Genomic DNA, 22,244 nt, shown 5'->3' on the forward strand with positions numbered 1-22,244 from the left:
AAATTCCATCCTGCAATTTTTCTACTTTTGTTTCTTGTGCATGATCTGTGCAACTAGACATTACTTTACTTCAATTAAACAACATCACATATGTGCAAGAAAAGTCTTGTTTACACTAAACAGTTTGGGAAGAGGAAAGATGTTTTCTAACACAGGAGTCAGCTCATCCACTACGGAAAAGTAACAACTCGGGGACAGTAATGTAGCTCCTGACAGCTCAGCCTAGTATTATGCAGCAGCAGAGAATGAATGCTACTGCTACTACTACTAATAATAAAAAGGTATCAAGTACTACCTATCAAGGAAAAGCTACACAGGCAGAATGTTTCTGTATAATGAACTGTGCATCTGGATCATAAGGGCCTTCAAACAATTAGGCTTCGTTTTTCTCTCTCAGCTGTGCAGTGCCCCCTCTCATCCTCTTTGCCTGCTCTGATTCTGATGCAAGTTGTATTCATGGTGTGCACACATTCAGCAAGTGCTGCCATCGTGTCTGAGGCATTTGGGCTCCTCTGAATGCTCTGCTGGGTAACTGAACCCTGGCTCTGTTCTTCTGACCTAGTGCCATCTCTGAAAGGACACAAGGACAGCAGATATAGAGAATTAGCTTCAGCATTCTGAAGTCTGGCACTGCCCCAGAGCTCCAGGAGATGCTTCACTGCCCTCTCCTGAAATCTACCAGGTGGTGGGTGAAAGCCCAGAAAGCGTGCAGACTGTTGTCTTTGCAATTTTATAATTTAAATCCACTGCACAGCTCAAGTAGGTACACTGTTTACTTACCAGTGTTTGTTTGCATTGCTGCATTTCTACCATTCCTACTTGGAGAACAGCCTTCCTCTCCCCACTTCCAGAACAATGCCTTACAGGGAAACACTTACTAATATACTCAGGAGAGCTCCTGCAGCCTTTGCATGGGAAAGAGTGCCAATTGCATGTGGAGATAGAGTCAGGTCATGTTTCCGCTTAGGTTCAAGTAAACTTCTTCAATTTATTTAGTAATGTGGAATTAACTTTACATTTAAAATAGATCCTGTCCCCATGAACTCAGAATATCAGGAAAACACTCCTTGAGTTTTCAATGCCTTAACCCTTGCAAGAACTGGAGAAGTTTTCTCTTTTCTCCCCTGTAGCAGCCAAGAACTGCACAACCAGAAGGGGAGCAAAGCAAGCTGGGTGACTACAAAGATAGGAGTACAGACCTATGCATAACACTTTAGGTCTGCCCTTACAGGTGCAACAAGGTTTTATTTTCTATTTCTGTCCTTTGCCTTGCTTTGTTTGCTCCAGAGCATGATCTTCCTTTTCAAGCACCTCTACAGATTACCTTATATTGGTACCACACTGACATCAGCCTGTGGCTGACAGTATGCAAAAGTTGGCTGGTATCCTGCAGGGGAATATGCCATCAAGTGCTTTCAGGAGCCATTCACAGACAGCTGTATTTCCTTTCATTTAAATACTCCCTTTTACAGCTAGCCAAATAAACTAAACCATCTAAACCATGTATCAGCTAAGCTTTTGGTGATGACTGGAGGATTTATTCCTTTTTTTTTTTTTCTGTAACTGAATGAAAAGTGAAGTAGGCTTGCCACTGGAAACATTGTATTATCAAATACCTACAAACTAGACTTGTCATCTATATATGACACCTGCCACAACCAGGCCTCAGGCTTGGCTGCTTGAGGCATCATCATAATAGATAGTGTGGTGAAATAAGTTCTGGTAATCTCCAAAATAGTACTTCATTTCTCCCAGTGGTTCGTTAAGTTATTTAAGGCACACAAAGTCCAGATCAGACAGTTATGTATATATATGTAGAGGAGCTAGGAAGCTTTAGAGATGCATAGAAACGGTTCAGCCAAGAGCACTGACAAAACTGAACTATGGCATTAGATCCTACCTAGGCAACACAGGCAAACAGAATGAAAACTTGTTTCTCTGTGTAACTGGTGAATAAAGCACTACTTGAGCTGATTCTCAGTGCAGATCTTCTCCCAATAAACTCCATCAAGGAAAAAGTGTACCCCTGATGGGCACCATTTCTGCTATCAGAGCTACACTACTACTGCTCTGAGCCCCTGCTGGACCTCAGCCCCTGATGGACCTCCCAGCCCTGAAAGCCTCCTGACTGGGATATGTCATAGGAAGGAGCATTGCTAGACCCTCTGGAATTGGTGTTCCTGACATGTATCTTCTCCTCTTTTTAATCTTAATTTCTTCCCTTTTCCCCTTTGCCTTCAGTTTTGACTACCTGGTTAAGTGGACCCCTTGCAATATCCCCAAGGCTCTATGAGCAGTGAAGCCATAACAGCCGCATACTAAATAGCACAGAAAAGAGTTGCAAGCTTACTGGGTTGTGCTGGGCTTCCCCTCAGCCATCAGAGGACTGGAGAAGTGCAAGGAAGAGACATCATTAGTGGTAGAAACTCTATTTGCTGTGTGACTGTGTTTGTCTTCAGGAACCTGAAGTTGGAGTTTAATGGCAACTGTCAAGGCCATCTTAACAAACTTGTTTTTGCCTGCCAAAGCCAGAGTTTCATCCGACTTAAGACTAAATATTTGCTTTCTGTTTCTCAAAATAATTAAGCCCTATAATTAAAGGGTTAAAGGAAGGCTGATTGAAAAGCTTAATACTCTATATTTCATTTTCTTATTAATTTTTCTGAATTTCTATTGAAAATAAAAATAAATTAATGATGCTTTTTGCCATGGGACACAGGTGAAGTCTGTGCTTAAAACCCTGAGCCTTGTTTAAGTATACAGTGACAGGATCATGCTAATGCCATTGACTCTTTAGAGCAATTTATTCCACTTACATTAACACAACATCAACAAGTCCTTGGTCTCTCTGCAGTAAGCAATGCTGCCAGTTCTGATGATGGTATTTGCAAATGAAACCTTGCCTGCTGTGAGCTGCTGGGTTGAAAGGCAAGTGCTAGACATTTGAATCCAATGTTAAGCAGAAGTGTGATGATGTTTTGGGAATGAACTTGTAGCAGGTTTCCAATTTGTCTTAATTACTGTGGTACTGCATTTCTTCAACAGCCCAAATAATACCATGAAGCTTGTTTTGTTACACTTTACCAAGTATATATATCTCCTTGCATGGAGGTACATATATGGTCTGATGTCTTTTTATATTTCCCATTTTTATATTCTTAATTTTTTTTTTTTGCAGTGTAGGCCTCTAGTTCTTCATCCTTTACCCTCTATCCACATTAGATTCTCCCCTTGTCTGTCCCCACAGATGTAGAAATGAAGAGAATTTATTTGGTTTCCCTTCCCACAGGATGAACCTGGAGAGCATGTCTTCTCACATCTGTCAGTCACCGTACTGAGATACACAGCGTTCACAAGCACTACAATGGCATATGCTCAGCTAAAAGAAGTAGTGAAGTTATGCATGGCAAAATAATTTACTCACCAATATTTTCTATTAATTGAAGCAGATTCTGTTCAAACAGAGCAATACCTAGCCAGCCAATTGTATGGAGAAGCAGGAAGAGGCAAGTCTAGAAAGTATTTTTTGCTTTTTTTTAAAATCAGATTTTTGCACAAGCTTTGTCTATTTTTGATTCTAAAGTAAGAATAGGTATTAGCAATTACATATGCAGGGACCACCTCCATTTTAGCTCAGTGTGGCCATTTACACCTATCCTAAGCAGCTGCAGTACAGCATCTGGAAGAGGTAGAACACTGCACCTGCTTCCTGGAAGTGTAAGTGTGACAACCCACAAAGGGGGTCAGTCTCCCTGCAAAGGAGATGGAGACTGACCACGCTCTGCTGTACACACCACAGTGTCTGATCCAAATGACTGGTAGGAGGAGCACTACCAGGGCAAGGAACTGAGAGAGGTGAAAGGAAAAGTGACTGAAGCATCCAGTGGTTATAAAGGAGCACTTCAATATGTTTCTGCTTCAATGGCAGTGTACAGTGTGATGAGAGGGAAAAGAAGTGCAATATGCAGACATTGGTGATAGTAGCAGTGGGACAAAATGGAAATTGTGCTGTAGGTAGACACAAACCAGCAAATTAGAATGGCTTTTTTTTCTACTGTAAAAAGAGAGCTTTCATACATACCTGTTATTAGGGCACCCTTCACACACAATATCAAAAGGAAGTGCAAATCCCAACTGCATTTGGTTTCACTTATATGTTGTTTTAATCACTGAGCAAGGAGTATCTAAGTGTTCTGTAGAAAAACTATGATAAATGCCAGATTTTCATACCAAAACAGAGCTTTTGCCTCCAATCCTTTGGTGACAAATTCTTGCTATGCAAGAAGCATGGCAATTAATGGCAGAGATTCAGGGTAGAAGACACAACATAAAGGCAGTGATTCTGCTGCTGCTATTGTTGCGCTTCTCACAGGAATGCTCCTGGTCTTTCTGAACATCTTGCCAATTAATTTTGATTTCCAGTGGTTTACATCTGTTTCCTCAGGGTAGGTGTCAGAAGTCATGGTCATTTTTAACAGCCTATATAAAGGCAAGTTCATCTACTTCACTGGGGTGATGGTTACCTGGCATTATGCAAATGGGGAAATTCAGACTTTATCAAAGAGAGTGGGAATTCTGAACAAGGCAACAATGGGGCTGAGCTCTATTCAATCTAAACAATTTCCTGATCCCATAGAACATGCCTGGCTGCATTACTTGAAGCTGGGCTGGTGGAAAACCTGGCTGTAATCACCTGGATCTCAGAACCAACACAGTCAGCGGAGGCTAAAATTTCTCTTTGTGACCACCCAGACTGTCTCTTGAATTGCAAAAATGGTTAACAATATTTAAGAAATGATGGCTAAAAAGAGAGGGGAAATAGCCATATTTTAAATTGGTGCGTCTTCTTTTTTTCTTTCTTCTTAGCAGAATTAATTGTCACTTTCTTCTTTATCTGGGAAGAGGGAAGCTTCTGATTTGAAACAACATTGCAAGGAACACATGCAAGCAGAAATGGGCACGGGTCTGGGACTTGGACAGAAAGATCAGTCACTTTTGGATCAGAGGTGCTGGCATATCATTGAAACAATCTGTTGAGGCAAAGAACAAATGGACTGCACACTGGATATCAGGACTCTGTACTGCCTGTATCACGTTACCTACTGTTCAAGGTTACAAGACTAATGTACACAAAATAAGGTCAATCACAGCAGCATCTGATGCATTCAATGTATTTTTGGATGTGTGTGACTTCTCAATTTCACACCTGCGCAGCAGGGCTTGATTCTTATGTTACAATTGCTTCTGACTCAGTAGGCACTACAAATAATCAGTGCTCCTTGATTTCCCCACCTCTCTACCCAAGAAATCTGTTACCTATATTTGGTTTCATGCCAGATCAAAAGCAACTAATTCCATTTTTAACCCTGAAGCTGTTTAATTGTTTTTCTCCTCCTCCACCCTTTTCCTTCACTGTGAGAGGGTAATGACCCATTTTTGAATGGGTTTGTAACCCCCTCGGTCACACAGTTAACAACTGCTCTAAAAGGTCTACTGGATTCACAGAGAGAAAATGACCTTAACATCCAGTCTTATAACAATAACAGTCAGGCAACTTTGCTGTAATGCTAATCACACTTCCTAAATTTCATGCATTTGGGGTCTGAAAAGGAGGGGGGGGGGGGTGTCTCTGCTAAATTTCTTTAGGCAACACAAAACACACCGAAGATATTTCACTTTTGCCCACTGCCTCCCTGCAGAATTATCCCCTATGACAAGGTGCAATGTACTTGATTACCTACATTCAAAATAAACACCAAAATACACTCAGGATATAATTACTGCAGATTACCTTACTCACCTATCTTAAACCTCTCTTGGTTATTGTAGATGTTGGTTTGGCCCTTGTTTGCCAGCCTGCATGTTGTAGGAGAGCTCTGGAAGCAAAACAAGCTCTGTGGATAGCAAGGTATTTCAGGGAGGAGAAAGTTTTGAATAAAAATTCTCTTGTGATCAGAGAAAGAATGGGCAGAATGATTAGAGGGGACATATAGAATCAAGGATCTGATGATTCCTCTTGGCTTTTTTTTGTTGGTGCAGACAAATATGCATACACAACACAGCTGCTCACAGCCTTGTGGGCTGCACGTGTTTTGGTTCTTCTTCCAGCAGTACAGGCAGCTAAAGTTGCAAGGGTAGAAGTCCCTTACAGATAAGCAGAAGCCACAGGCCTATGACACTACAAAGGTTAGCATGACTGTACCTCTAACTGGAGTGTGTATGGCTGCTTCTTACAGTGTTGTTCAGGATTTCACCTTGGAAACTGCAACACTTCAGCCTGTGTTCCTTAGCAAAGCTCTGGAAGAGCTGGTCACTGAGGAAACTGCCCACTACCAGGAGCCCTACCTTGTAGCAGAGGGAGTGAGTCTCCATTAGCATATTGCTGTACTCAGCACAATGTGCTGGGACTGATGTGGGTTTTAGAAGAGCACTCACGTATAACATATGCTGTCAAAAAATCCTCTTATCCTTCAGTGATCCAAATGGCAATGCTCTCAGTGTTCCCAAAGCCAGCAATAGGATTAAACAGATCACTGTGCATGAGTTTGTGTGGAACTGTTGTAAATTTGTGATGTTAAATGGATAGCCAGTATTTTATATAAACAGGCTCAACGGAGTCATGAAATATTGTCTTGTGACTTTCAGAATGGGGACGTTTATAGAGATGCTCCAAACATCTGTGACTGGAAGACTGATATACAGAGAACAAAGTGAACATTACTGGGGTTAAGTCACAAATTTCACATTTTGAGTGACAAACAGGTATTTACCAGGGATAGTATATATCAAAATTAGTCACAATTTCCTATTTAATATGATTTTTGGATTTGCCTTCCTAAGGATGATTATAGGTATTTCAAGTACAGAGGACTAGATACCTGGTCAAATATCATAGTCTTATTTCCACTCTGACTCTTATTCACAATTCATTTTTTTCCACCATAGCCATGCTTCAGGGGCTGCCTCTGTTTACAAAGCTTCAGTCCTTTTCAGGCTAGCAGTAAAAGGAGCTCAAGGAACTGAAGAACAGCCCTAATAGCCAGCAGAAGCCTTTACCGTGTTTGTAGCAGGTGCTAGCCTAGCCTCTTTCAAGATAGTTCATAAATTAAATAAAATAAAAAGACCACTTGAAATATTATAAGTAGCATATAAAATAATGGAGACAAAGCACACAAATACTTCTCATAAAATCACGTAAAATGGATTCTAAGTATTTCAGTTTATTAATAGATTCTAACCTACATCTCCAGGGAAAGAGAAATAGATTAATCATCCCATCCTCTTTATAAAAATCAAAACAAACCATGTGTTTTATCTAGGGTTTGGATGGCAACAAGGGGTACTTTCTGCCAAGTGGTTACTAAAGGATATCCACCCACCCCTATCGTAGGTTTTGCAACTGGAAGGAGCCCAGGTGGCTCAAACAATGTTTGTCAATCCTGTCTTGATAGAGCAACTACCTTTTCCTGAGCTGCTGTTGCTGCTTTCAAGCAGATCAATTGTATTCAGTCAAGGTGATGGTGTTCATTCTGCAACACCGCCTTGACCTGCAAGATATTTCATTTTTCTGCAATGCACTGCAGCGACTGCATGGGTAAGACATGTCCCTTTGGCTTGGTGTTTTTCTGGCAAGCTTATGTTTCCACAGGCATGTCAACACCTCCTTGGATATTAGCAGGAGTATAAATGTTAGTTTATGCTAATAAGTAATACATTGAAAAACAAAGAAAAGGTCAGAAACTCAAGTTTTATATTATGTGATTCCCCCAGACAAAATAAATCCAATTCATGGTAGATGCTTACAGTTTTCCAAGAGATATATTTATAGCTGTGAATATGTACTTTGGCTAACCCTACTGTAAGCATAAAGAAGGGAGAAGAGGAGGGTGAGGGGGTTTTTTCACTTTTAAAGTAAAAGACGGAGGTTAATTGGTTCCGCTAGCTGAAGGGTTATGTGCCAGGCAGCAGGAGCATGCATTGTAATAGAAGAACTACAGAGACAAATGAGCCCGGTCTACAGGACGAAAATATCCACATAATGCCTTGAGATTCAGAGAAAGAAACACCAAGGCACAAATAAAATAAAATAAAATTAAGAAATCTCCGGCCATTTCAGGTACAGTGATATTAACCGTTATCTTGTGCAAATAATAAACAATTATTTGCTTAGAAGGGTAAAGAACATATTGTTTCTGTGCTGTAATTGCTAGAAGAGGTGGTCAAGTCAAGACTGAAGTATTGCTTGGTTGTCACCATCAAATTTACCCTTTCTGGCTCAGAGACTCCAGAGCCCAAACTAGCTAAAGGCGTTTTGTCATTAAAGGTTTTTGTCATGATCACAAGGAGCAAATCTCACTTATTTTCTCCCTTTAAATCGGTGATGAATGATTTGTGTGAGCAAAGGAGCACTGTAGTAAAAGCAAACAGGAACAGATCTCATAGACCTTGAAGGAAAATCACTAAAGAAAGGGGCAGTTACTCCATGGCAATGTTTCACAGGCATTGGCCATGACAAACATGTATATAAACTTATCATAAAATATCTACAGAAGGAAGGGGAGATCTGGATAAACAAAAAGAGCCTTTACTTAATTTTCTTTTTTATCCAACTTTTTTTTTCTGCTTGGTTGCAAGGAGCCCATGGGCGAGATGCACAATTTTGTATAGGAAAATTATCTTTATTTTTCTTATTTCTTCGTATTCTGTCTAGTTTTCTGTGTTTTTACCCTTTCTTTCTTTCTTTGGCAGAAACTACAATTCTCCTTCAACAGCAACCCGCTTTGGAGAAACTCTCCCTGTACTTGCCCATCACTCTTCACTTAAGGTCACACATCATTTCCAAGGCTGACGATAACAGTACCTCATATCACCTCAAGCCGCACAAAAGCCAACAAGAGCACCTGCAGTAGCCCATCCTCGGGAAAAGTGTTAGATAGCACTTATCATACTGACAAAACTGCTGCTAAAATACTACCAGTTTCTCTCAGGTCTTCATTTCTATTCACAGCATTATAAAAGCTTCGGAAGTGGTACCATCTCTATAGTACAGACAGAGTTCTATGAAAGCTTATGGAAGGAATGATATGAGCCAGCACCGGTGTGTGGCAGTAATTTCCTCCAGACCTAGCTGGAGCCAGAATGCACAGAACTTCAACAGGATTTGATTCAATAGGAATTGAGAACCTGAATAGCTTTCAGGATCTGGGACAGCAAGATTAAGAGATGGGTGTCTGGAAGATGTTTTGGTCTGACTCTACACAGACCTAAGTGATTCAGGGTTTTAAGTTCCACTTTCAAACATGATCTTAATGTAACTTCTTAGGATCACACCTTTTCCATGATTTTCATAGGAATGTCCACTTGGATGAATAAAAGTTTGCAGTTTGGATCAGACATAGTAGTCTTTTCCTTCTAACAGATCTTTTCCTTTATTTGATGTCCAGCTCATCAGCTTAATATTCTTCCCCGTAATTGTTAAAATTGTTAAAATTTTGCATTCTGCCCTACAAAGTCTGAAATAGTTTAAAAATATATATTGCTAATGCAGGATTTGGCAACTGCTGTGACAGTTCCACTGTGCACTGCTGAGGTGACTCTTTTTTCTTCTGGCTCTTATTAAATGGACTTGAGGAAGTAAGTCTACATTTCCTCTGGTAGGTCAGCTGTAAAATTTTACTTAATAACTAAAATAAACTAATGAAATTATTTCCCGTGGGATTGAACAGATGTGTAACTGAGAGAAACTCAGAGAAGGAGATTAGCAAGGAGTCCTTTTTCTTTCATTTCTTATTAATACAACACTAAACCACGAAGCACTGAAATTTCTAGAGTGAAATTTCTTTACATTTAACAGACTGTGAATCCATACTTTTTTCATATGCTTGGCACATATAAGAGAACAACATTATTATTTTTTTGCAGGTTCATATATTAAAAGACAGATCTTAGAAATTGTCCATCTGATCAAGTTCAGTGCATTGCTATGTGAACTTCTAGTTTTTGTAAAAAAAGGTAGATACTGTGTAGATTAGATTATTTGTTTTCTCACTGAAAATATTGTGCATTAATATACACAGTACCCATACACATAATATTAATGACTTAAAAATAGTAACCATGTGCAAAAAATATATTCTGTGGAATTAAACATTAACATTGGAATTATTTTACTTCCAATGTTTATTGTTTATCCTTCTGGAAGGGGTGACTGTTGTACAAAATTCTGTTACTCTTTCCAGTAAAAGGCCACATTAACATTTCTGAATGACCTAGTTTCAAATTTTCTGCTTTCCCCCTCTTACCTCATAATGATTATTCTGCTGTGCTTGAATTTATGTTAACATGATAATTTCTGTTTCTCACTCTTATTAAAAAACAGAGATAGGATATTTATTGGAAAGCATTCAAGGGGGGATTTCTTGTTAGTTTGCTTTTAAATTTTCAAATTGAAACTAGAAGAGTGTTATTTCTTTATGCATTGTTGTTGATTCTGAGGTCTTTTACAGGGGGCCATGAAGAATGGAGCATCAAACGAAATGGTTCAATAAAAACTAAGCAGGACAGTGGAAAAACACCATTTTGATTCTACCAGTTTTTTAAAAATATATGAAATAAGAGGCAAATTAAAAATGTAAATATTTTTTAATGAAAACCTAAAGGATTTTAATTAAAGAAAAAATATTCCTACAAGTTCCAAGTAAAATATTAACTTTTTCTTTTTTTTTTTTTTTTTTCTTTTAATGGAACAATTCAGTAAAGCTTAATGGAATACACATCCCTGCAGTTTACATTTTTCTCCAAAAGAATTGCTTCAGCTGAAAACTGACACAGCTCTGAACAAAAGATATTTGAATACATTTTATTTTGCCTTTTTTGTGATTTATTTGCTTCCCTGAAAAGTCTTTCTGAGTCCTACCATTTGCCTAGGTGAATTTAGGATAGTTAAAATGGAAATATTCAGAGAATAAATAAAAAAAGTAAAAACTGGGAAAACAACCACCAAGAACTGTTGTAATCATCTGGGAATTCTATTGTATGCATGGTTGAAAAAGTACGTATTGTTATTAGTTTAACTACTGGGATGGCCAAAAAACTGTAACTTCTCATTCACTTTTATGGGACCATTAAATTTAATGATAAAACTTTACAGAAACTTAGCTTCATTGATGTGTCTGTTTTTAAATCAAATGAAATATAAGCCATATAATGTGATTGCATAACCCTAATTCACAAAATGCTTTATATTTTTTTATTTATATGACTTAGATAAAGAAAAAGGAAAAAACTAAAGAAAAAGGTTATTAAATTTAGATTTTTTTTTTATTATGGAGATCTTTGAAATCTCCACTGAGACTTTCTGTTATTATAAATAATGAAATTATTTGAGCAGGTAATTTTTTAGGAACTTTACAGTTCTGTCTTGTAACTAGAAGTTTTAAAACTTATTTTAGGAATGCTAGAAAATGCTCATTACCATTTTAATTTAAATGAATATGAATTATTTTATCTTTTAAAAGCTCTGTTTAATAAAAACATTCTACTGAAGATTGTTTGGTACATATACATTAAAATTAATTAAAATTACTTAATTAATTAGAGTGTTAGAACCTGATGCTGGATTTGTACATTTCTTAGAATGGAAATAAAAATATGTACTCGCCTACATAGATGTTTGTGCATATTCCTTAGAAGGGAAAATGGATTTTACTCCTATTATGGAATGCATTCACCTTGCACTACAGAAATCCTTAAGTGCACGGTGGGGCTGCAGAAATGAGTAGTGCCTATAGTCAACAAATATTAACTAAAAATATCAGACTTTGCATTTTTTTATTGTTTTCAGGCAAGACAAAGAAGCAACTGCACCATCCTCTGTGCTAAAACTGGACTAATCAAAGACATCAATTTCACTCTGTGGAAGAGGTGCAGTGAAAAAAATGTTATAGTACACTGAATTCTCTGTTGATTTTAGTATTCAACTGTGCACCATTGGCATCAGAGGCTAGAATATCCTGTAGTATATGTTAAATGATGTTCCACTCCATGCAACACTCACACATTAAAATGAAAGTAAGAGCTCCACTTAGGACAGGATGAGCAGTATAATTTCTGTTCAATGAATTCCCACAACAAGTACTTTGAGGAAGAAGTGAGGCAAACTGTCAGAAGGCAGTGAAATTAGTTCTGATGTGGTTTTGCTTTCGCATCAGAAAATATTGAAATAAGCACTCAAGACACATGGTTACCTTTTTCAAAGCTGCCCAGCCTTTCTCCTTCATTGCTGACTCTCTCAGTGGGAGAATGGTAGAAAGACATCATTTTGCAACAGAGGTCATACTGGAAAGAACGATGCCATGCATGACTAATGAAGTCCTCTGATTCAGGGGGAAATTTTGATTTACATTTCAAATCAATATCAATCTCTACCCAAAACAGGTTTTGAGCAAAGAAGAAAGTGAACTCTGCATTTCCATGGAGATAGTTTATGAAGCATAACATACAATGGATAACATTTCATATGCTATTTCTTATACCAAAGAGCATGTTACTCCTTGCTAAAAGAGCACAGCAATTCATGAAAGCAATTTGTATTTTTCTGCAGGTTCCATATATATCTAAAAAAAGTGATGTTATTTATTATCCAATTATTGACATTACTTTATATAGTAAATTCTCTCTTACATGCAATTGAGATAGATTGTAGTCCTAAATACAGAATACTTTCCCTAATAGCTTAAAAGGAAAAAAGCAAGGCAAAACTATCACTTACAAAACTTTCTCATTAACACTTTTAGCTATGAAAAATTTGGTTAGTGTATCTCCTTCACAGTTTGATTTTTGTTTCCCGTGCAGGGTATAAAGCTGTCAGCCTCAGTTATTGTTCATGAAAAAAACTATTTTGGTTTTTTTGCTTTTTTTTGTATTCATAGTCTCTGCCAAGAACAGGTTCTTAGTGCTCAGCACAGCTGAAAGGGATGGGCTCTAGCAAGGAGTCAAATACAAATGGTTATACCAAAATTGATGCAAATCCATGTGGACATCACCTCTTCTATGAGAGAAGAAAAACACACTGAATGAGCAGCAACAACACTTTGGGAGTAGTTAGAAACATTTTCTCTGCTCTGGCAAAAAAATAAACAGAAAGCAGTCCCTCACTCGAACCAATGCCCAAATTCCCAACAGCAGAGCAGGTAACTGAAGTTTATGCCTCTATCGAATTGTGGGAATGGATGCATTTTGAGACAAGCTGACATGAATTAGTGACAAGAGTGTGTCTTAGCTTGTGTCTTATTTTTGCTAGTCATGCCAATCTGGCAGACTGTGCCTGAGCTGGATTCTGTCCTCGCTCATAACAAAACTGTTAACACAGCTGCAGCTGCCAGTCCAGATGTGCCTCCACAGTCTCTGTGCAGTTCCACCATATCCTTCCCTTTAGGGATATCCAAGGAAAGAAAAGAGTGATAGGAACTGAGGCATTTGATGGCAATGAAGTACTAGAAATGGTAAAGTGGGAAAGATTTTGCTCTGCTAGAATTTTTGTTACAGATGATGTTACTTGTGCCAGAATAAAAATGGATTTTCAGATGCTAACACTGGCAGTAGCTGAAAGCAATGGCCATTAGGAAATTCCTAGTACATTTTACCTCTGACCTGTGTAAGCAGATACTCCAAACTGTCACAATGTTGCTTTCACTGGTACAAGTTCCAAATCATAAGTGTTATTTAAACCTGGAAGCATACACACTGCTGATTGCATGTGAGGTGCCTTCTGCTGCCTGCCTGCACTTCAGAGCTTTTCGTTTCCACAGTAGGGTGCACTCTCCAGGTATGAGTATCACATTAAATCCTGGTAGAAGATTATACAGATGACATAAAGTACTAAATTACTGAGGAATGTGCTATGTAGAAAGAGGAAAAATGTGAAGAAAAATGGCACCAAAAATATCACATAAAATTTCTCATACAGTAAGAACTTCCCCAAAACCTGTAGTTATTCTTTCCAAAGACTAAAAGGTGCTTTGACCTTGTCTTCGAAGGCAAACCCCAGAGCATCTCATAACAAACCACAGTATTTCCCTCTCTCCATAACTTTTTGTCAGGAGTGCAAAAGACATGAAAGCTGCCACTGGCCTGACATGTCTTTGGAATAGTCATGGGTGCAGAATAAGGACATAAAAAGTATTAAACTGAATTCTGTGATTTAGACACAGAATCGAAGAGAATAAAGCACGGAGATGAAGGATTAGATCTACACTACACTACTGTATTTGACAAAAACACGTATAAAAGACAAAGGAAGAACCAAGTCACCTTTGTTTGACAGCAACTGCACACAGCTGTTTTCTTTTCTGAAGGAAAGGAAGGGAAGAATAGGAGTTTCTCTGTTTTTTGGGTTGTTTTTTTTTTTTTTTCCCGAGTGAAACTGCAAGTGGAAATTTGAGATAAAGATAACTTAATTATACAAGTAGATTTTAGCTCTGACAGAAAGGTTAATGATCCAACATTTGGAAGTATGCCAGGACACATCAGTGACCATAAGCAGTCATAAATTTGGTTTTACATTCAAGTGAAAGAAGCCCTGCAGTATAGTATCTCTTGTCATCCTGGTGAAACATTGACTATGTGATGAGTTGGGAAAAATAAAACCTTTGTATTCAATAACATCCTTTCCTGTGAGAGCTGAGTTGAATCTGGAGATCACTCACGTGAATCCCAATAGCAATCCTATTTCAGTTCCAATATTGTATCATTATTATAATTTTCTTGCTGGGTTTGTTCTTTATATTCAGAAATACAGCACTCTACAGGGATAAATGTTCTGCCTCAAGTTGTGTTAATCTCAATAGTACATGAATTCATTTGTAAAGGGGACAGAGAGAAGGGACTAAGGCCAGCTACCATATTGGAAGATATACACTACAGCATTATCTGGAAACAGTGGAGAGGGGAAAACATTCCAAGAATTTATTTATTTTTTTTTTAATATTGAAAAAAACTAAGGCAAACTATTCAGAGTGAAGTTGGTGAGAGGAGAGGAAAAAAGTGCTGTCACCCTGGGTGTAGATGCTGCTCACAAAAAAAAAAAAAAAAAGTAGAGACCTGAAAAATGCCAAGGGAAAAAACAGCATGTTTAGAGCAGGGGAGAATAAAGAGTAAGCTGACAGACCAGACAAGAAAAATGGATCAGTCAAACACAGGAATTAAAAGAAGAGTAAAACCCAGAGAACTCTGTCAGTTTAACACACCTTTTAAAGTGTCTAGCTTGACAGAACCTTAGGAGAAAAAGACTAGTTCAGTAAGAAATACTGACGATCCTTCCTGCTGCACAAGGAGTCCAACAAGGAGGCCTTGGCATGTTGGACCTGGGAGGGACCTCTGAACAGGCCTGGGAATGACATAAAGAAAGGCACAGGCTTAGATTAAAAAACTGCATAGTACTAGCCTGAAAATCCCAAACCAGACCATTACAATACAGATAGAAAGACAGATAGATCAGAAACTGCAGATAAACAGGAAATGATTTCATTAAATAAGCACTCAGCCTATGATAAGCAGGATATTGCTTGGGCAAACAGTGCACAAGCAAAACCTTTTCAAGAACAACTATATTCAACAGTTATCTCTGTTTATATTCTCTGTAAATATACTTTCCTGATATATGTCACAATAATAGCTCCTAATTTTTCCCTTTCACTGGATTTACGCTTTTGTAAGTGCATTGGCTTCATCAGTGGGCCTCCCAAATTGCCTCAGGCTACATGAGAGCAGCTCATATCAGCCCAGTGTAAAGGAATATATTTCCACTACAACCACTGCAAACATAATCATGTTTCACTCCTACTTGCAAATTCCTGGAGCTCCTTTGTGTCACTTCTGATTTCTGAACCCTTCCAAATTTACTTGCATTCCTTCCCATAATTTCATTGGAACCCATCACTGCTTGTAGCAGAGCACAACAATGTATATTTTCTGAATGATCGGAAATACAACCATCACATATCCCCATACAAGCCCTGAGCAGTCCACCTTGACCCTGCAAAGCCCTTAGTTGAATTTTTTCCAGAGCAGTTGTTTTTAGGTTATTGGACTGAATACCATTGATTCTGACTACCAGTAGACCAGAGCTTTGGCTTCCCAAGCATCTCTTCCTTATCTCATTAACTACTTATTTTCTGGTTTCCCATTTTAAGCTCACACAAAAGCAGCCTCTGGGACATGGGTCCATTACAGCTGCATCCCATAAACATAAGGACGTGCCTGTGATGCCCTACGAGGTCCAAGCAGGGATCAGGCCATGCACAGAGGTCACAGTGAAGGGGCGTCTGGGTTGCAGCAGTACCTGAGCACAGTGATCTAATTCTCTGCTACCTCTCATCACCTTCTCCAGTTTCCCAGAGCTATGGTTACTCCATCCTCTGCCTAGTGCCTAAATGATACAACTGCCTAAATGATACAACTGTCAGTACCATAGCATCAAGGTTAATAGTTATATTCGCAGCATGGGTATTTTTCTCAGTTCACATCAAAATTGATATGTCCTGAAGAGCTGGTCATGTATTCCTTCATGCTGTAAATGACTCCCCACCTCCTGACTTCACTGGGAAACTTAACTGAACAAGCAATGTGACACAAGAGTTTCAGTGTCAGCTTCAAGAGGCAGGAAAATTTAAAAAATGCTCTAATTCATTTTAGTGGCCCTTAGACAGTAAACTTATAATTACTTCTATGATTATATCATGTAGATTTTCATAGCTTACAAGCAAGAGCCATTTATGCTGGGAAAGACCACTGATACTTTCTGTGTTTCTCTCCATGTTATCTAGCCTTACTAAAATTACAGTTGCTATTCTCTGCCTCTGAAATAAACTGAATATTTGAACAATATAATTCTAGTCTTAAATTTTGACTGAGTTCCAGTTAATTAATCTTCTTCCATTCCCTATCTCTCCTTGGCCTGAGAAAGCCTATACACAATACTGTTTGTATTTCACAGATATAGGAAGCTGTGGAAGAACAGCATGAAGAAGAAAGAACTATATAACAAAAATTTCACTGTTTGTTGAGAAAAGGAGGATCAGGAGTGACCTTATTGCTCTCTACAACTACCTGAAAGGAGATTGTAGCCAGGTAGGGTTGCCCTCTTCTCCCAGGCAGCTAGCTACAGAATTAAGCTACACCAGGGGAGGTTTAGGTTGGATATTAGGAGGAATTTCTTCACAGAAAAGGTGATTAGACATCAGAATGGACTTCCCACGGTGGTGGTGGATTCACCATCCCTGGAGGTGTTTAAGGAAAGATCAGATGTGGCACTTGCTGCCATAGTCTTGTTGACAGGGTGGTGTTGGGTCACAGGTTGATGATCTCAGAGGTCTTTTCCAACCTAATTGATTCTGCAGTTCTGTAAAAGGATGATCACATGCTTGTGTACAAAGGCAGGAGGAAATCTGGTAGACATTTGTCAATATGATGCAGCTGTGTTTAAATAAAGGACCAAGAAAAAATATTAAAAATAGTTATGTTGACACTATGAATTTATGCTTAGCTCTAAACTAAATGTCATTTTGGGGAGAAGTAACAAAGTTGAGTTCATGGTAAAGTCACGAAAAATGTGAGCCTTTGCTGGACAGGATGGCAACTATATTGGTCTTCTGAATTTACTGTACTGTCATAGCCATGTCTGGGGCTGAATTGGTTGGGCCAGAGCTGAGATGGATATCCACCATTCCATGGCTGTGCCTTCTAAACAGCCCTCAGTTTACTGAAGTGATTCCTAGCACAAGTTAAGCATGAGCTGGGCCTTTTCCTCTTATCTGTGAATGGCAGAAGCAGCGGGTAATAGGAAATGCCTATGCTTCTCTTGAGGAAGTATTTAACTGAGGAGACACCAGGCACTGCGCAGAGGTACAGTGAAAAAACTGCAGGTGCAAAGCTGCTTTCTCACTTCCTTAGCAAGGTGAAAGGTCTTTGTACAACTTCTTTTTAAAATGATTATGCACATAAACTATGAATAAATTAGGAATAAGTTAGCAACAGACTAACCAGGATATGCTCAGAAAGACCTTATTAAAAAGTCCATGCATACGGCACTTCAAAAATGAAAAATCCACTGTTGCCACCTTTTGAAATTCCCTTTTGAATACAGTCCTAAATATAAGTGCTTATTGTTAACTTGGAAAAAACCCCACAAACCCAAACCAACAAAGAGCTGAATGAGAATAGAAGAGAGTTTGAGAGCACAGTTCTCACTTGCACTACCCCATCTTGCTAGCTGGATGGAGGTGTCAAATGTAAAGGATAAAGATGGAAACAGGAAGGGACATTTTCCAGAAGCTAGAAATGGTAGTGGCACTTAATCTGTAGGCATTAACTACATTAACACAAAAGAGCTCATGTGTGGATTTTATGAGGTCTGAAAACTCCGAAAAGCTGGAACTTCTAAGAGGGTGGGGGGGGCAGGCGTAGCCCTTTGGCATTGGAGCCATTATTTGTTTCAGGCTGAGCATGCAAAAACTGAGCCCTCCTAAATCTGTGTGCAATCCTGAAAATGCTGACTTTCACTTTTTAACCCTCTGCTAATTTGCCAAAGTAATTTTTCATTTCCCAGCTCCCTATACCTGCAGAATGTACCATGCTAGATGACTGCAGCATCTCTAGAGGAAATACCTTTTGCACATACAGAAACAAATGCTATTGAGCTGACAGACTGAAAGGAAAGAGTTCACTTTATGCCTAGAGACACCTGCCTTGGGCATCACGTCCCTGACATTCAGCTTTCACTGCCTGTGGCTTTGCCCCTCCTGGGCAGTTATCAGCCATCCTCTATTCTCATATTCCATATATCTGCCAACAGATGTAGCAAAATTAAACCCCATCTGTTGGATAATGTCTTGAGTTTCATGTCCTATTTAGCTCTCTTTGGCCTACAGTCTCCAAAGACAGATTTAAACTGCTGGTTTGCCTACGGCTTCAAGCAGAAATACACGCGTGTGTGTGTGTCTGTGTGTGTGTCTGTGTGTGTCTGTGTGTGTCTGTGTGTGTCTGTGTGTCTGTGTGTCTGTGTCTGTGTGTGTCTTCCTCTGAAGTAATTTTCCTTGTCCCCTGTTTACAACAACCAGGCACTTCAGCACAAACTGTTTTTGACAGGGGAATAATGTGTGTACCGCATGGGAATATTTAGCACAAAAGATGTTCACTTTACTGGAATTTGCATAGGAAAACTCTGCCCAGAGTCCTGAGTGGGGAGCCTCCTCTGATCTGCAGTAAGTGCAAATGGACAAACAAGTTATTTCCATTACTCAAGACACTGTGCAGAATTTGTACAATTTCAAAGCCAGCTGGAAGGAGGAGTTTTATAAAGCCTTGGGGCAAGGTACTCAGAGATGTTGTGAAATGCCAAAAGGATTTCTCAGTGGGCAAAATAAAGGTTATGTTTTAATAGAGGAGAAAGATCTCAGATAATCCAGAGAGATCTTAAGGTTTCCTCTCACTGCTCACCACGTGATGCTACTAAAACATATGTTTTGTTATCTCTCTGGAGACATGAATTAATGCTGTATTTGGCTGTCAGTTGGTTTCTATTGGTTTTCTTCTCTTCAGCAATCACTGTCCTAGAGATGTCTCAATTCTCACACAGGAAAGAATGTTTTTACTGATAAAATTCCCCTAGGAACAACACCAAGTAGCATTCAATTCATCCAAAAATTATGCAGGCATGTTATCAAATTATTAGCTATTTGGACAATGATGAATCTACATATAATCGGGTTTGTTTGCTTGTTGGGTCTTTTTTCCCTTTTTTTGGATTTCAAGAAGCAAATCCCATTTCCCTTCAGGCTTCTCTGCAGGCCATAAGAAGATCTCTCCTCTGCCTCCACCTCACAGCACACTCATCCCTATCCTGGAAGCTGTCACTCAGCTGGCCAAGTGAGACAACAGCCATGGAACCAATCTTGCTGGGCTGTGAACAAAGAATTTTTTCTATTTGTATTAGTGGTGCTAAGCAAATGTTAGTATTTTCCTGATAAGAGCAGTTCTTAGTAATGAAAGAAATCATGTGGTAGGCATGAATGTTGGTGTGCCATTAATCCATTGAATGGGCAAACTGAAGAGACAGTTCAGGGGCCAGTGCCTGACTATTCCTTGCTCTGCCAGAGCAGATTTCTTCCCTATTTGAAAGAAATTATATCTATTCCAAAAGATAATGCAATTGCTTGGTTTTCTGTCTCTCTGTGACCCAGCTTGAAATTCATAAAGAAAAGATTCCCTGAAGTTATTTAATATAAGTGGTTCTGAGAAAGCCGGAAATCAAATACAATAGGTATTTTCTGGTACCAAAATGTTTCTGTGGATGTGGAAAAGGATTAGATGATCTTGTTAGCTCCCTGCCAGACCATGTCCTATGATTATATGCAATCAAAAAAACCCTAATCACTCATCCAATACAACTAAATATTCCATATTTCCTTTTTTTTTTCTATTTACTACTTCTAATGGCAGAGAACGGTTACTTGGTTGTTTTTTAAGGCGTGAATTGAAAGACAGTTGTTTTTCATTTAACCCAAGCTATTTTACCAACTCTTTGTGGCTTCACTTTTGTAAATTGTGGGTCATTGAGTTGTCAGTTCTCTTGCTCTTTGGGTTGATTTGACCTTTAATGTTCAGAAATTCAGGTGTCCGGTATTTAAGCCTTAGTTCCAGCTGCAGCACTGAATCCTCTATAGCTCTTAGCATATTTCTAAAGCTTCCTATCTCTGCTATCACTGCCTCTAAATAACTGCTACCATTTCTTCATTCGTTCATGTCCTCTGGTCTTCACTACTGGCCAGCTGTGAAATGCTGTTCCTTGGACACTAACCAAAGGTTTCTAGGGAGAAATACAATGTATAGGTTTATATTTATCTATGGGTCCTCAGATGAATCCATCTTCCATATTAAAATTCTTATTTAATGTTATATATCACAACTTGTCCCACTCCCAAAGCAGAACATCAATGCCATTGTCTCCATTCCCTCCCCTTTGTCCTACACTGTCTTTCCACCCTGGAGTCCCAATTGTATGCCCACATTTTTCTTTTCCACTTCCATAAACCAGGACCCCAGGTTTGGGGTCTAGATAAGTAATAAAATATGAATCTTGAATATAATCTCCTTTACATTTGTTGCCACTTAAACTATGCATTAATTTCAATAAAATTTGTGGTGTTATTTTGGAGCTGATGTAATTAAGACAAGAAACCTCCTCTTTCTACAGAGCTAAGTAAATTGTTATCAGATGACATCTGCATGCTGACATGTGTGAAGAGAAGCAGTGCTCCCAGCTCACCTTGCATTTGGCACTTGCAGGAGGTTCTTACCTGCCTGCTACTGCTCACATTCCTTTCCTTCAGACCAAGACTCCATTTTTGTAGTTTCAGACTCCCAGTTAAATTAGAAAGCTATCATAGTTCTGCAGAAAAATCATAAGAACAAATGAAGTGGGCAGGTGCTACTGTATCCATGCTTATTTTAATTTTCAGTATTAATTATGGCACCTTTGCTTTAGATACTGTGGTAGAAAGTCAGGCAGGGTACAGGCTGACTTTTTAGTTCCAGACTTCTTTATTTGTCCTACTTTCAAAAGGACTTTGAAAATCCTACATGTATATTCAGGAAAATACATTCATTCAAAAATCTTCCAGTATGTCCTCAAAAGTTAAAAAAAGATGAATTCAAATCTTACAAATTATTTCCCTCTTCATGTGAGATAGTTTGGGCTTTTTATTCTTTTTCTGAAAGGGGAAAAAAAGCTGATAGAAGAAATAAAAATCCTAAAAACTTAAGAAACAGAAAATAATTTAAAAGCCATTCTGATGACTCCTTAGCTCTGGTCCTAGAAAAAATTGTTAGCAGTTCAAGCTAAACAGAATTTTAGTCTATTTTTTTAACTAAAAAAGGCTTGCTTTATAGGTTCTGCTCAACAGGGGTGGCTCACATTTACTCCATACTTCATATCATCTACTGGTCATGCTTTCTCTTCTGACTTCCAAGACAAAGGCACTTTCCCAACTGGTTTGTAGGTCACCTGCTTTGCTTCCCCTTTGACTTTACTGTACAGCTCTTCTCAGTTTTCACTGTGCTTCCTCCCCCTTCTGCCCTTTTTCCTTCCTTGGTTTCTAGAGGGTATTACAGTATTATTCCTGTTCGCTTTTCAGCTATAGAGAGGTGTACATTTTTAGCAGACATCTCTCTTCTCATCTACTTGGAGG

The 22,244-nt window shown here is 38.7% G+C and overlaps 1 long non-coding RNA gene across 5 annotated transcripts in view; it reads right to left on the reverse strand.

Annotated features, from left to right (window-relative positions):
- The window catches only part of LOC135412933 (uncharacterized), a 126,647-nt gene that overhangs the window by 14,671 nt on the left and 89,732 nt on the right, over positions 1-22,244 (reverse strand). For all 5 annotated transcript variants that reach the window (XR_010430037.1, XR_010430034.1, XR_010430036.1 and 2 more), the window contains exon 4: positions 15,246-15,385. This is a non-coding gene — a long non-coding RNA (uncharacterized LOC135412933). The remainder of the gene's footprint in view (positions 1-15,245; positions 15,386-22,244) is intronic.

This window comes from Pseudopipra pipra, chromosome 4, assembly GCF_036250125.1.
Source record: "Pseudopipra pipra isolate bDixPip1 chromosome 4, bDixPip1.hap1, whole genome shotgun sequence".
NCBI lineage: Eukaryota > Metazoa > Chordata > Aves > Passeriformes > Pipridae > Pseudopipra > Pseudopipra pipra.